We start from the raw sequence: 14,462 nt of genomic DNA, 5'->3' as shown, positions 1-14,462 counted from the left end.
AGTTACAGAGACAAAGTTTGGAGCTAAGATGAAAGGATGGACTATCCAGAGACTACCCCACCCAGGGATTCATCCCATCATCAACCACCAAACCCAGACACTACTGCACATGCCAGCAAGATGTTGCTGAAGGAATCCTGATATAGCCGTCTCTTGTAAGGCTATGCCAGTGCCTGGCAAACACAGAAGTGGATGCTCACAGTCAGCTATTGGATGGAACACATGGTCCCCAATGGAGGAGCTAGAGAAAGTACCCAAGGACCTGAAGGGGGCTACAACCCTGTAGGTGGAACAACAATATGAACTAACCACTACCCCCTGAGCTTGTGTCTCTAGCTGCATATGTAGCAGAAGATGGCCTAATCAGCCATCATTGGGAAGAGAGGCCCCTTGGTTTTGCAAATTATATATGCCCCAGTACAGGGCCCAGAAGTGGGAGTGGGTGGGTAAGGGAGCAGGGGCAGGGGGAGGGTATAGAGAACTTTTGGGATAGCATTTGAAATGTAAATAAAGAAAATATCTAATAAAAAAATAAAGTTTTAAAAAAAAAAGACTCACTTGGGAAGTTTAGGAAGTTTAATGCTGCTTCTTTTTTATTCAAACTCCTAATACCCCAAGAACGATCAGAAGAACTTACCTAACATAATAGTAAAGCTACAAATATTATATCTTTCATATCATTAATCATTCTGTAATGCGCATGTTTCTTAATTATTTTAAAAGATAGAATACATTACTTTACTCTTGAAAAGCATAAAGTGTGTACTTCAGAAAAACAAAATAAGAGGTAGGCTATTTTCAGCTTTCCTAACAGTGTAACTAAAACCCTTAAAAAGCAGATACACTTTGTAAATGATAATACACACACACACACACACACACACACACACACACACACACACACACACACACTCATTTCTAAGTAAAGGAGTGGAAAATCTTAGAACAGATGTCTACAACTAACTTCCATTATCTTGCTTAGATTTTTTTTCATTGTAATGAAGTTATCTTTGATGTCCTATTTGCTTTGAATTATTATTAGAGTTACAGTCAACATGGGAGTCAATTATATTATGGGGAACTGACAACTTTAGAAATTTTTTTTTCTTTTTTTTTTTTAAATTCAGATCTAGATTTTCAAGTTTTCTCCACACAAGTCTTTACCAGAATGACAGGTCCATAGTTAACCATATTGAGGAAAAGAATCAGTATGAATCTTATATCTTTAAGCCTTGTCTTTTGCTCCTACAGAATCCACCTTGACACATGGCCCTCTGGCTCTTCAAAGCACTTCCTCTTCATGGTCCTTGCTGGTGAGGTCCTTAAGAACACAGAAGCCCATGTCAGGAGATAACCAGCCTACAGGAGGCCAAGTAAGCAAATTTTAAGAATTATATCATGCAACAATGTAATAATAATGCAATAAAATGTGACAAACAATAAATACGCCATGACAAGCAAGGTGCTGCTGTTTATCTTCAAGGTTTAAGAAGATGAGCATGTTACTGGAGAAGGAAATGCCAGCTTTTACAAGCATTTGAGAGGTCAGAGAGTATGGCACATAACATAAGTGGTGGTTTCCTTTTCCCTGGAGTCAGATCAGAATATTTTAGGCCATCTGATTTAGAAGTTCTCTGTCTAGACTAATCGTCCTCTCTCATGTGGGTTGGTAGGAACCTTGGTCATTGATGAATACGAGTGTCTAGAGCTGAGTTTCATTTCCAAACCAGGTGGTTGAATAAATTCTGCCCCTCTCTTTCTGCTTTGTTCCTGAGTAATATGAAGGAATGGGATACTTCATGCTTCACACAAAAGTAATTCCACGACCCCTTTCTTTAATGCAAACAGATTAGAAAATAGCACAGGTCTGATTGTTCGATCAATAATTTCACCAATTTGCAAACTATATGAGTACACTGTCTGAACACATTGAGTGTAGGGGGCTATTAAAAAAAAGCAAAGCAAAGCAAAACCAAACCAACCAACCAAACAAACACCCAGAAAACTAAGCTCTGGCATCTTATTGGTAATTGCATATCTTTCATTGCTATTCTCTGTTGTAATTTCTGTGTGACCTTCAGACAAAATTATGTAGTATGTGGTCAGTTCAAGATTGACAACAGAAAAGGTAAGGGAGGTTATAGAAGTGACCAGACTTATTAGAGGAATAACTTTGCAAGAATCCAGAACAGGAAGTTAATTCCTGTCTTAAGTCATTTTTGTTGTTGGGAAATTATAAAGATAATAAAAACTGAAAGAAAACGTGTGAAGAGCATGTCCTGGGCACTGATTAACTGTAAACAGAAATTTACTCAGTGCTTTCCCAGGCTTTCTCGAAGGGAAGCTGGTTCATAGAGATTTTGTGGCAAATTCCCTGAACTCAAGAATCAGTTTGTGCTTCTTGTTTTAGACACACACATTTAGGGATTGTTGCCATGGGGCTCAAGGAAGAGACAGGCAGTATCCTGGATGTTGAAGTCATAGAATTTGGGGCAATTTTAGCAAAAACACTGTAGTTCAAATTTACCCTGTCACTGTGAGATAGTGGTAAAAAGAAAAATAGCTATCATATTTTTTAAAACTTCCACGTGATAAACTATAGGACTAATAAACTATTGTGGCAGAGTTTTCTTTGATTCAAACTGCAACTGAAGGATATAAGAAACTTAAACAGGAAATGGCCTACCCTGTAGTAACCAGTAACAAATACGTCTCTCGAAGACATAAGAAAACTGTCACATGCTTTATGAATTTTTTTCAACTCTTCTGGATTCCCTAAATAATTTCATCCTGGCTTCCTTTGTTCAAATAACAGAAACTAGGTCATTCAACTGGTTATAGAATGATGGCCAGTGATAGCTTTTCAAATGGACGTGAAGGAAGGCTGGAAATTTAGGTTGAGTAGAATTAGAAACTTCAGGAATCTCTTTTAATTTGCATCTAAAACACAGGCAATTAAGAAAAATTTGTCACTTAATGACCCTTGCTCTTTACTATTGTAAGGACCCAAGGAAGTACAATTTGAATAGGAGTGTTTGCCAGCAAAGCAACTTTCCTTTTGGACACTCAATTGAGAATTCTCATAGGCCCTACAGTCAAGAACCCTGGGCTGCAGTGACAATCTTGTTGGCCCATCTCACCTGTTGCATTCTTCATGCCCTTTAATACTTACATCACAAAAATGCATGTTTGTACAATGAAAAAATTGTTTATGGTGCATGTAAATACAGGGTCTGTAGGCTTAGAATTTTCAAAACCTACTCTAATAAGGGTTCTTAAGTGCTTCAACCTCCCTTCTAACTCACCAGCCACCAGAGGTAGTGGGAAAGGAAGGTTAATAAGAAACAGAGGTTGTAAACCTGTTTAGAAATAGTTCTTTGGGCAATTCCAATCTTTATTGTCAGGATATCAGCAGTTCAGTCTAATAGCATAACACAAACATGAATCAGCAACAACAGCTCCATCCAAAAGAAATCTCAAGGCTCTGGCAAATGGGCCAGGTCCATTAAAGCAACAAGAAGCTGGCAGAATATCATGAGTTCTTTGGTGAGTTACTCTCTATGAAGTCACCACAAGCAAAGATCGACAACATGATGCAAGGCCAACCAATACAAGAACACCCTCAGTGAAGACCAGCAAGGCAGAGCAAAGTGAACCAATGCCAGAGCCTCCTCCCACTGGCTGCAGAGTCATGTTTATATTCTTCTTAAACATCATGTGTATGTGTCTCCTTCAACAAAACATCCTCTCACTTGTCTGCTTCATCAAAACACCCTTTCACCTGTCTGCCACAGCAAAACACCATATGGAATAACTGAATTTCCAAAGGAAATAGAAATTTCTACTTCAGAGGTCTCTCCTGTATGTGTTTTCATGTTAAGTCTTCTCCTTTTGTATTTCAGAAAGTACCACAGACAATAGACTCTGGTTGTCCTGATATCCATGTTAAACTCTATTTGGCTAAAGTTTTCAATTATATTTCTTATTATCCTTCTGACTATCAAAATAATATGTGTTCACTATAGTATAGATGAAGCCTAGAGAGAAGTGTGAAGTGGGAGACATATTATCAGTTATGTAACTAACAGGTAATTCAACACTCTATTCTTTCTCAACTTAGTTTTCTACAAACTCTCTATAAAAAAAGAATGAAAAATTTACTTTGTAGCTTTGTGTACTTAACATCATATCATGGCATTTTTCTGTATGGAATTACAGAAGTGAATATTATCATCAAGCACATAGTAATGCAGTTTAAAATATATTAAACTCCGTCATTGATTTCCTTAATTTTGGTAGATGTTGGAAATACTCAATGGAATGCATTTCTTTTGTGTATGACTTTGTACATATTTCTAACAGTTTTGTTAGAAAAAAATTTTGGAGTTTGGGCATATTACTCAGGCTTCTCCAGAGAAACAGAACCAAAAGTACATGCTATTACAAACGAGGACATATTGAGCTGACTCAGAACATCACAGAGGCTGAGAAATCCTGCAGTGATTGCTTGCACGGTGGAGAGCTAAATCTGCATTGACTGGAAAAGCTAGAAATCTCAGAATGAAAGAAGGGCCAAGGGGCAGCTCTGCTCTAAGACCAGAGGCCTGGTCCCCACAGAGGCTCTGGTGCAATTCTAAGATCAATAATTAAAGAGGCTGGAGTCTTATGTCCTCAGGCAACAGCAACAAATAAGTGGACTTGGCCAGAGACAGAGTGTGAGTGAAAGCTGGCTTCCCACGTCTACTTTTGTGGTCCATTTTGCTCATGGCCTCTCCCACCTCTCGGGATGCCTATCTGCCCTGCTCATTCACCCAGGAAGCAGTTTTCCCCAAATTCCCCTCCATAGACACCCCCTAAAGTATGGATTACCAGTTTTCTGGGCATCTTCTCAATTCAGCCAAGCTAGAGTAGCCATCATAGACATCAGAATATATGGATATATTATAGAAAATATGTGAACACTGGTTTGATCATCTCTGTGAATCTTCCTAACATTGTCACTACACCAATGCTGACATTCCAGGGACTCTTCTGCTTCCACACCAATGATGGCAACAGGTGATGCTAAATGTAAATATCTTTCTGGAAGCTGTAGGCATAATTTTTGTGCACTGCATAAATAACACATACAGGAGAGACCTCTGAAGTAGAAATTTCTGTGTTATTCAAATGTTGATTTCTCTGCTCTCATATCTTGTTTCAACCCAGATATGACTTTGTTATGTTTACTCTTAGAAGCTCCTGTCTCAAGTTTGTTTAAACATTGCTTCTCATTCATTTTCTGCTTTGCCAATAAAAGCTATTGAGCCAATACAGAGCTTTAGAGAGAACAAGGTGGGATTTCTGATTCTAGAAGGGGTGGAGAAAGAACCAGAGGGAACCGTGGGGAGAGGTTGACAAAAACACCAGGAGAAGAGAGCTGAATCAAAAAGGACAAAAGAATAGAAATAAAATGGGAATGTTGTCTGGGAGGAAACCTAATGAGCTTGGGGGACGAGTTTAGAAAGGAGCAATGAATGCTCAGTATCTGGCTCAAGGCAATATCATTAAATCTTAGTATCTCTGTATGGTTACTGGGAAACTGGTGAAGATAAGGAAATACAGTTGTTTTGATTAATCTACTACTTAAATTTATATTAAAATAAGCTGTTTTCTCAGGAAACCATACAGAGAATAAAGAGGTTGGACCTGGTGGCAGGGACTTGGGAGTGGGGGCACTCATAAATAATTCTATAACAAAGCTTGAGGAATGTAAAAGATACTGTGAAATCCAAACTGTGGCCTTTGTGGCCCAAGCAACTGAAGCTAACAATCTTTGTGTGGGAACCTCCCCCGGGATAGAGGGAATAGAGAGGCCTGGAGGAACCCACTGGTAACAGTAAAACCACCATCAACTGAGTATTCTGAGAGGCAACATGCCCTTCTGACTGAGAAGTTAATCCAAACAGCAGCACTTGCTGGAAGAAGCAGAGAAGGCTGTGCATGGGAAAGAAATGGCATGTCTCTTGGTGGCATCGTCTTACAATGAAGCTGGAGTTGACAGAACTGGTACCCAAATGTCACCACATCCATACAAACAGGCAGATGCAGGCTCCTGTCTGAATTGTTTCCTTTTTTTCCCAGGGAAACTTAAAGTGCTGCTGCTCAGTGCTGACTCACAAGGCAGAAGTTACCAGAACTTCCTTCCCCTTTCTTTGTCTATGAGTAACTCCTTATGGTGCAACTTGCTTGCCCCTCTGCACTGGGAGTGTTTACTCTGCAGCCCTTCCCTGAACTGACTTTCCCGTTTTCTCTTATTTTCTCAGTTTAAAATCTCCATCTTTCCTGGAAGTTCACTTATGTAAATACTCCCATGTTTAAGGATAGCATCATATTGTCTTTATTGCTCTTCTGGTGTCTCTTGGGACTTCTGTGCTGTACCACAGACTAGTTAAACCTGTGTTGCCTCATTTTTGAGCCATCGAAAAGTTCTTATATCATGTTTTCCTTGCTTTTTCACAGCCAGGATTTCTGTCAATTTAATTTTGTAATGGTTTTCTTGATGATACAACATATGCCTGATTTTGGTAAGATTCCAGGAGGGCTTGGGCATGGCGTGAGCTGTGCCACTATTGATGAGCTGTGCCCCTGTGGAATGCCATCTACCACACAAATTAGCTGGGCCAACATTAGGAATTAGTCCTAGAGGGATAGATACCACAGGTGCTGTCATTTTCCACTTTCGGTTACATTGGATTTTAAAAGAAATATTTAGGAAGTGTCCGTGGTGATAGTGCATTTGACTGCTTCTGCTTTCTACCTTAAAGCTGTGAGTTTGAAAACACATACTTTGTATTGTGTTGCCTTCCATGATAAACCGGCTTTCTCAAGCCAATAAAATGCTATACCACCTTCCAAATAAGGCTATTTGAGTTAATGTTGGTTCACATTAATATTGTGGTAGATACCCTAGCTTATTCTTTTATGAACATAATTTCAAAACACATGAGTATATTAAAAAGAACCTAGATTGTCATTGAAAGAATAATATATTGTGTTCAATTAAGATTTATCCTAGAAATTAAAGCTTACTGTCTAAAAATAATTCATCATATCCTAGAAGCCAAAGAAAAATAATATGCAAATGTCCAGATAGATAAATTTAGTTGAAAAATATTCAATAGTCTTTACACATGTTTAAAAAATAATAATAATAAGGCTCAGTAGGTAAGGATCTTGATGCACAAGTGTGAGGACCCGTTTTGGATGCTAGCACCTACTTAAAGCTGTATTCAGCAGTTCACATTGGTAACTCCAGGACTGGGCTGAGGTCAAAGCTAGGAGACCCCTCAGAGCTCATTAACTACTCAACCTTGATGAATCAATGAGCTGCAGTTTCAGAGAGATGCTGCCTCAAAAATTAAGGTTGAGAACCATCAAAGGAAACACTAGATGCTGACCTCTGACCTCCATGTACACACTCACGCACTTGTACACAGCTGCATGTCAAATATACACACCCATAGGCACATGTACAGACAGCAGATATGTATATGCCCAAATTCATACACAATAACAAAGTAAGAGACCGACATACTATAAACATTGCATTGGTGTGCACATACACACAGCTGTAGCCCAGACAGCATGGAGTCACTAATGACAAAAGGCTAGAGACATCTGATAAAGGACCATATGTCCTGGTGCTGCTCAAACCTCAACTAACTTGGTGATGTTGGACCAGCTCAATTATCAACGCCGACAAGAGAGTGAACTAGGACTCAAAAATATGCTTACTGAAGTAAAGCTCTTCCATGTTGATGACTTGTTACTTAGGAACTCCCCAAAATATCTCATCGGAAAATTCCAAATCTTACTCAGTTCCAACATCTAAAACAGGCATCTTCAAAAACATAAACCTGACTCATTGTATAAAACTCCCCTTGGGTGGGAAAAAGAACAATATGGAGAAATTGAAAATGAAACTGGTGAACTGGGGTTGGAGGGGACAGGTAGGAATATTTTTCTCTAATGGAAACTGTGGATATGAATAGAGAAGGATGGATGCAAGTGTGGGAAAAGAACTTGAATAGATATTTTGCATAAAAAGAAATATAAATGACCTTTCTGCTCATTAATAGATATTCAAGGACACACAAAATGCTACTTGTTATTTAATATTTATCGAAGAAATTATGGATTGAAAGTCTGTGTCCTAAACATGCTTGAATTCTACAGGGAGATTTTTCAGGATGAACAAGAACTGGTGGGCAGCACTGCCTAAGGACCCAGGGTAGAGTAGAATGCAGTTGATGGGCAGGTTTTGGAGGGTGGATTTTATGAGGATCATTTCATAGTGTGTTTCGTGTTTTACCTCTTTCAGTGCAGAGCTGAAATGCTCTGGATAGCTCTAATAGCTACCTCTTTAGAAAGGCTGGCCCTGGACCCTGATCTTCCTGCCTTTACCTTTCATGTGCAAGTTTGGAGGTGAGAAACATCGTGATTTGCCTGCATCTTCTGTCACATCCCTATACGGCCTTTATAGAAAACTGAAGGAGAATGCAGATTGGTAATTTTTAAATTTGCATTTTTAATCTATCATTAGAATTGGGATGCGAGTGGTGCACAAGTGTGGAGAATAGAGAACAATTTTCAGGAATCATCTCTCCCATTTCTCCACGGGAGTTCTCTTGGCAAGTCACAAGTTACTCTAACCACTGAGTCCATTCCATTGCCTCACAAAACCTTAGCTTTTGTCAGCTTTGCAAAGTATAAAGATGACATCTCTCCTGAATACCACAGAGACGGAGCTCCACGGTATATTCATTTACTGTTTGCCTTTTCATACTTTGAAACTATCTGCCCAATTACTTTTATAATTAGAAATAGAAAGATATGAAAACGTTCTTAATTTTTTATAATCACTTCCTATAATAAGGAGCTATATGTTAATATACTTATTTTACTTTATAAACTCCATTAATCTTATAATTTTACTATGTATTAATTTATAGAACTTTTGACATTTGTATTATCAAATTTGCTATTCTTTCCATTTTGAATTAAATATATCAACTCTATATCTCTAACCAGAAATCAGATATGTTTTTTCTGGATGCTTTGTTTAAAAACCTGCAGTTTGCAGTTTGTCACGTGATATAAGCTGAGACTATGCTTTCTCTGAAAAAGTGGGTTAATTGTTTCGTGGGCTCTGCTACGTGGTTCTGCCAAGCTGCTGCTTCAGTATGCAGATTTAGAAGGTTTCATAGACACATGTATTGCAGCACTCATAAACCATGTTCTTTCATAAACTAGTGGGCTGTAAGCTCCACTCTGTCTGCTTCCTCTCTATTCTTTTGCAATTTAAATAGTGTCTATACCATGGATTACTTTCTAGATGAACTTAGGAACACAGCGTCAATTCCACTTCCTTAATCAGCTCTTGTATGTGAACTTTGCTTTCAATTTCATTTCTTAGGAAAAAATTTGGGAAAAAACTGACATTTTTGTAATGTGTAGTATTTCCATTTAAGGATTAAGTCCACACCTGAAATTATTTAACTGCATACCTATCTTCCAATCTACACTTTTTTCTCTATGTAGTGCCAATCTGTTCATTATTATACTCATTCCTAAAACTCTATAATCTATTTCTCCTGCATAGTACTGGGGTATAGGATAATATATAAGAAAGGTGTGATTATGTAGCTTCTATTTATTATTGACATTTCCCCCAACATATCATAGATGTTGAGACTTCAATCCTTTTGGCACCTCTGGTGTTTGTTGAGCACTGTCAATTGCATAATTGCAGAAGTCATGGCTATTGTGTTTTCTCCTTGTCAATAGTGGTGGCTATATTTGCATAAACGTGTATGTGTTTAGTGTTGAACAGAGTGGAATTTAGATCCCAGGCATGCCATTTTGTAGTTTTATTACAACCTCAGACAAGCTTCCTGTGCTCTTATTTTTACTTGTAAAATGGAGACTATTATCAGATGTGCCTCATAAATGTCCTAGGCACGTGGCTGACCCATAGCCTGTAACACAGCTTGCATGGCACTTAACTTGTAGCGGATGCTTTAAAAGAAAAGCCACGGTGTATGTATTATTGTCTCTTGAGATAGGTGTGCTTATCTATGGGACAATGTAAAAGGGATGAAGAGTGAGAGCAAGCCTGCCTGGAACTCTGGCAGTGACTCACTGAACTTCCATCTGTCCATCCATAATTTAACTTACTCCTGCTCTGTTCTCACAGACTGTGTGTCTTTTAAAAAAGGATGCATTGTTTCCAGTCAGAAAAAAATAAAAATGAAGGAAGAAGATGGTCTTCTGCTTTTGAGGGCTCTGTTTCTTCTGTTGGAGGAAGGAAGCGTGGAGTTGAAGCAAACACTGAGTTTTTGAAACACTTGGTCCTTTTGGTTAAATTCTCTAAGAGTGCTTCATAATGTGAGTGTGCTTATTTTTCGCTTACTCTTAAAATGCATAGAACACACGGTTAGAACACTCTGGAGTTTGCTCAGATCTGCATGGACATGTAGAACTATTATTACCATCAACCCTTAATGAACTTATTTATTTAATCTCTTCATTTAAATTTTCTGGTGCAACAGGCTATGTTAATATTCTGTAGTCTGGCATTGTTAACATTTTTATTATGAGACATTAAGCTCTGTCTATTGTCATAGTTATGTCATAGTTAGTAAAGTCATCTTACCAGAAATATAATTTGAGCACAGAAAGATTGTAGAGGGAACAAGTTCTCTTTATTAATATTGTGTTGAGACCATTTTGTAATTTTATTAATGATTGCTTCTGCATTAATCTAGAACCTAGAACATATGCATACCCTTGTTTTACGAATGGAGGGCTCTTTGTGAGGACACACTGGTGCTCTTCTGACCCTGTCTGTCTCCCAGGCTACATGGCTACATTTTCTCTGACATGCTGACTGGGTTCAGTCTCCTTTAGGCAATCTTGCAACTGCTGCTCCAGTACAAATGCTTCAGCTCTCTTTCAAGTTCCCCGTGGGTTTTGGCAGAAATCTCTTTATCTTCCAGAGAGGAGGTTTGTGTCTGTTAACTCAGTCCATCTTTGCCTGACTAACTCTCATCCCATCACACTGGGATGGCTTTTGTGTTGGTAATTCTGGATACAGAGTACTAAGTTCACTACCAATGATGTTCAGGCCACTTCCCATGGGTGCCAGCTCTGGAATGAGAAGTTAGTCTAGGCATGGTGGCTTCTGCTTTGTCTTTCTTTGTTGTCCCTCTCTCCTGGAAGAACATCAGAATGCAGGTCATCCTCATAGTGAGTCTTCACAGATAGAATTTTTTTCTCTTCATATGGAGAAACCAGATTTAGACCACATTTCATCTCCAAGGAGGCATCCCTAGGAAGCCTATGTAGTGGGGACTATTAACATTGGAGGTAACCCTGGCTTAATTCTCAAAAGAAGCTTCATGACTTTCTGTTCTGGTGCTGCTATAACCTGGACACTTGTTCAGTAAGACATCTGCGGGCCAGTTTTGTGTCAACAAGCTAGGGCCATCTGGGAGGAGAGATTCTTGATTGAAAGAATGCCTCCATAAAATAGGGATGTAGGCTAGCCTGTAGAGCATTTTCTTAGTGGTTGATGGGGGAGGGCTCAGCTCATTGTGGGTGGGTTTACTCCTGAACTGGTGGTCCTGAGTTCTCTTAGAAGGCAGGCTGAGCAAGGCATGGGGAGCAAGCCAGTAAGCAGCACCCCTCCATGGCCTCTGCATCAGCTCCTGTCTTTAGGTTCCTGCCCATTTTGAGTTCTTTCCCTACTTTCCTCAGTGATGAATTGTGGTGGGATAGTGTAAGCAAAAGAATCCCTTTCTTTCTCAAGTTTCCTGGGTTATGGCATTTCATCATGGCAATAGTATAAGACAATATGCAACTTCTTTGTACCTCAGCTTTATTACATTTAACATGATGACAATGTTTCCTATCAAAGTTGCTGTGGTTCAAAAATTAGTAACCTATAAACAGATGAGATTAGAAGTCTTGATAATGCTCACCTATTGTTCATATCATCAGCGATAGCAAAATACTCTGATTTTTATATTCAAAGATGCAAAAGAGAATATGGCTACATCATTCTTATATCCAAAGTGAAGGGCACACGTGTCTCCCTGTGGGAAACTAAATGGAAATGAAGCTGGACATAAAGTTACATAATTGAGCAAGACTTTGAAAGGGCATTAGAATCAAGGATTAGAAAGAAGACCTGAACATATTACTGTCATTACTTGACTAAGAGATGCTGATTGAAAGCCACCATCAGGAGCACACAGCATAGGCAAAGTATGAGCAAGAGACAGCTGCATGGATCCAATGGCAAGATGCGCTCAGTTCAGGCTGTGTGGCTTCCAGTATCATGGTGATGGTAAGAACAGCCAGTCTGAGAGCAATAGTCTTCAACCTAGAGCACTATGGGTAATGAGTGCCTGCACTCTGTTGGCTTTAGGAGAGATGGAGAGTTGCAGGATGAGAGTGCTGTGTCCGAGAAGATATTTTTACTTTAGATTTATTATATTTGAGATAGAAGTGGGTTATCCAAGTAGAACTCTTCCAAAGTCAGGAAATGACAAACCCTTTGGAAGTAAAGGATCTGAGAGTAATGTTTAATGTTTGCAGATTCAATGTATGTGCTTTGTGTTTTGTTTCTCATTCTTTTTATTTAATTTTTTATTTTTTAATTTTTTATTAGATATTTTCTTTATTTATATTTCATATGTTATCCCCTTTCAAAGTTTTCCCTCCAAAAATCCCCTATCACCTCCCACCCACCCCTGCACACCAACCCAGCAACTCCTGCTTCCTGGCCCTGGCATTCTCCTATACCGGGACATAGAACCTTCACAGGTCCAAGGGACTTGCCTCCCATTGATGAGCAACTAGGCCATCCTTTGCTACATATGCAGCTAGAGCCATGAGTCCCACCATGTGTTTCATTTGATTGGTGGTTTAGTCCCAGGGAGCTCTGGGGGGTACTGGTTAGTCATATTGTTGTTCCTTCTAAAAGGTTGCAGACACCTTCAGATCCTTGGTTAATTTCTCTAGCTCCTTCCTTGGGGACCCAGTGCTCCATCCAATGGTTGACTGTGAGCATCCACTTCTGTATTTGCCAGGCACTGGCAGAGCCTCTCAGAAGACAGCTATATCAGGCTCCTGTCAGCAAAATCTTGTTGGCATCTGCAATAGTGTCTGGGTTTGGTAGTTGTTTATGGGATGGATACACAGGTGGGGCAGTTTCTGGATGGTCATTCCTTCAGTCTCTGCTCTGAACTTTGTCTCTGTAACTCCTTCCATGGGTATTTTGTTCTCCTTTCTAAGAAGGATCAAAGTATCCACATTTTGGTTTTCCTTCTTCTTGAGTTTCATGTGTTTGCAAATTTGTATCTTGGGTATTCTGAGCTTCTGGACTAATATCCACTTATCAGTGACTGCATATCATGTGTGTTCTTTTGTGTTTGGGTTACTTCACTCAGGATGATATCCTCCAGATCCATCCATTTGTCTAAGAATTTCATAAATTCATTGCTTTTAATAGCTGCGTAGTACTCCATTAGGTATATGTACAGATTTTCTGTATCCGTTCCTCTTTTGAGGGACATTTGGGTCCTTTCCAGCTTCTGGCTATTATAGACTCACAAGAGAGAGCTATGTCAGGATCCTGTCAGCAGAATCTTTCTGGCATATGCAATAGTGTCTGGGCTTGGTGGTTGTATATGGGATGAATCTGCGGGTGTGAGGTGGAATCTCAAGATTGCTTTGATTTGCATTTCCCTGATGATTAAGGATATTGAGCATTTTTAGGTGTTTCTAAGCCATTTAGTATTCCTCACTTGAGAATTCTTTGTTTAGCTCTGTACCCCATTTTTTTGTTTGTTTGTTTTGTTTTTGTTTTTTTGAGCAGGGTTTCTCTGTATAGCCCTGACTGTCCAGGAACTTACTCTGTAGACCAGGCTGGCTCCGAACTCAGAAATCCTCCTGCCTCTACCTCCCAAGTGCTGTGATTAAAGGCATGTGCCACCACCACCCGGCTTCTGTACCCAGTTTTTAATAGGGTTATTTGGTTTTCTGGAGTCTAACTTCTTGAGATCTTTGTGTATATTGGATATTAGTCCCCTCTTTGATTTAGGATTAGTAAAGATCGTTTCCCAATCTGTTGGTGGCCTTTCTGTCTTATTGTCATTGTCCTTTGCCTTACAGAAGTTTTGCAATTTTATGAGGTCCCATTTGTTAATTCTTGATCTTACAGCACAAGCCATTGGTGTTCTGTTAAGGAATGTTTCTTATGTGCCCATATGTTTGAGGCTCTTCTACACTTTCTGCTCTATAAGTTTCAGTGTCTCTGGTTTTATGTGGAGGTCCTTGATCCACCTAGACTTGAGATTTGTACAAGGAGATAAGAATGAATCAATTCAAATTCTTCTACATGATAACTGCCAGTT

At 39.2% G+C, this 14,462-nt stretch overlaps 1 protein-coding gene across 6 annotated transcripts in view; it reads left to right on the top strand.

Moving 5' to 3' along the window:
- Il15 (interleukin 15) overlaps positions 1-14,462 on the top strand; it is a 67,214-nt gene that overhangs the window by 20,060 nt on the left and 32,692 nt on the right. For all 6 annotated transcript variants that reach the window (XM_021220641.1, XM_021220643.2, XM_029532331.1 and 3 more), the window contains one exon: positions 1,252-1,373. The gene's annotated coding sequence lies outside the window, so the exon portion shown is untranslated. The remainder of the gene's footprint in view (positions 1-1,251; positions 1,374-14,462) is intronic.

The sequence above is a fragment of the Mus pahari genome, chromosome 20, assembly GCF_900095145.1.
Source record: "Mus pahari chromosome 20, PAHARI_EIJ_v1.1, whole genome shotgun sequence".
NCBI lineage: Eukaryota > Metazoa > Chordata > Mammalia > Rodentia > Muridae > Mus > Mus pahari.
This window is presented reverse-complemented; position numbering and strand designations above follow the sequence as displayed.